Below are 2,766 nucleotides of genomic sequence, written 5' to 3' on the forward strand. Positions count from 1 at the left end.
CTAAGAGCTAATTAACTTTACATGACCACTTAAAAATCTATAAAAATAGCAACTATACTCAATAAGTTTAAAATCTTTGCATGCTGTATTAAACAGCTGTATTTCATCTTGTTTACAACTGTCCACTTACATAAGCACATAATGTGCTTAACATAATACATGCACGATAAAATTGCCCAATGATGATACACCATTAACTTGCATACCAGCAAAATATCTTGTTGAACAAGGAATAACATCAACCACTCTAAATGCATTTTTTTTATTAACAAATCTTTAAGTTGTCTAACTGTACAGAACAGCTAAATAAGTATCTTAATTTTCCCATATCTGTGATGTTGTTTCCAAGAATAAAAAAAATTTCTCAAATAATTTGTTGGGAGACACTTTTTGGTGTAAGTGAATTACTTCAAGATGATGGTTAAACGTACATGCACGTCCTTACTTCCAAGTGGTAAAAACTTGTTTCATGACAAAATGTGTTCAGACAACATCTTTCTGTGTTTAGTTAAAAAAAGAACAGTAGTACAATGTTACACAATATGGTTGTACATGTAAACAAGTACAATGTTACACAATATGGTTGTACATGTAAACAAGTACAATGTTACACATGTACATGTAAACAATAACAAAAAAACAGGTGTGTAATGACATTATAAAACAGTTTATACTTAACAATAACAAAATCTGAATATACACTTGTATTAAATAATTTTACCTAGTAACTTGTGTATTTCATGTTTGCTGTGACGTTCCAACTGCTCCAAAGAAAGGAACATGAATAACTGAATATAGTGTATCTCTGAAATTACTAATATTTTTCCTCATTATTTGTCTATTTTATAATCTACAGCTCATAGAAGATGTAAATATTGCAATAAACAGTAAGTAAAACAGTGGTTCTCAACCATGAACCAATCATGTAAAGAAATAATTAACAATAATAAGTATCCAAGATTTAAAAATAATAGTGCTTAAGATACACAACATACATCTTTTGGAGAAGTAAAGATTATATATATATCTAGAGTTTGAAAAAAAACATCTCATTTAATATTATAACTAAATCTTTCCTGGACTGAAGAGCACTTCACAAGATGTCAAGTTCACACCTATATATCAAAATGTAACATTTTTGTAGAAATAATTCCAATTTTGTTGTAACAACTTTTAATTAAAAAACATTTTAGGAATTTATATTTTGTCATTTTGTAGCATTTTGTGTGATTTCAAAACAATCAACTGTAAAAAAAAAACTTAAACTTTTTTTTCCAAAACATATTAGTTTTACAACACTAGTTTTCATGTTTCTGTGTTCCTAAAGTACGGTATACTATATAATTTATTTATTGTTACTTTCATTTACAATACTGATTATACTACTTAATATACTGTGTATCACTACTTTACAGTTTTATTCTTTATTATTATACTTTGATTATGGAGAATGTTTGACAATATTAGCTTATATGTAGCTGGATGAACCCATATCTCTTAAGCTGGTCAAACCTTGTGAAATATTAATGTGATTACATAAAAAAAAAAATATCATAAACAGCAAAGGAGCCCAGCTGATGAAATAATGCATTCTAATTTTAATAAGTAGAAACACAAAAAAGGTATTTTTAATCAGTTATACTGACTGTTTAGTTTGGCTCTAAGTAGATAGCTTACTCTGATCAGAAGTTCATATTAACTATGAAAAGTCTTTCCCATAAATACTGCACAAATTAGTTCTTTTGCATTTTTTTTTCTACCGATCTCAAAAGTACATAGATTGTTATTTGTTAATAAACTGTCAATCCATAAAAATAGCATTGGCCATTTCTTATTTTTCTGGTAACTTTCATTCTTTTAGAAGTTTTGTTATTACAAGCCTTCATTATAACCCTCTTTTGTTATCACAGCATGAGTTCTAAATAATTGCTAATGAAGTACACCTTTGAAAATAACTTTAGGCTGTGAATGGTAATTTATGGTTCAATGAGAGATAGCTGACATGAGTCTCCTGCAGAGGTGAACAAATATGTATAGTTTAGAAGACTTACATGTATAAACAAACCACACACTAGGAAATATTTTTAGATGGTACTTTCATTCCTGACATATTGTTTGGACTAAAGAATATCTTTTGAAACTTACAAAATTATTTTTCTTTGATAAATTCTCAGCATTGCTTACTTAAGTTTAAACTTTAATAAATGACAACAAAATTTTCCAATGATTTAAATCTTTGTTTATCGAATATCACTGTTATGTATATCGTATTTAGAAAAATTCAAATAAGCAAAATAGCACTTTTTATTGAAGAAAAACAATTTATTAGATATAAATTGATTTTCACCAAGAACATCATTTATAAAAATACTGTTTCCTGGTCTGGCAAAGGTGATGGTCATACCCACTGTGACAAGTTAGATCATAAATCACTAATAGATCTTTGTTTTTCATGCATTCTTAGTATCTATAGCAGAAAGTGGTGGAAATGATTCAACAAAATATTGTATCAAGTGCCTTAATACTTACTGGATTTATAAAATATGCCTTTCTGATCAACAATGGAACCAATTAAGATTAAAAGGGAGTATTTTTTTGCTTGTACCAAGTTTCATGTAATTTTTGTTAAAAATATCTCTACTATGAGAAGACAGAAACAGTAAGGAGAACAACTCCCCAACAGCCCAAAATGGGTCAAAAAGACATTATATTAATAATTTTAAGTATTATTTGCATTATATATATTCATAAATAATAGACAGAGTC

This window comes from Tachypleus tridentatus, chromosome 10 (genome assembly GCF_004210375.1).
Source record: "Tachypleus tridentatus isolate NWPU-2018 chromosome 10, ASM421037v1, whole genome shotgun sequence".
NCBI classification, from domain to species: Eukaryota; Metazoa; Arthropoda; class Merostomata; order Xiphosura; family Limulidae; genus Tachypleus; species Tachypleus tridentatus.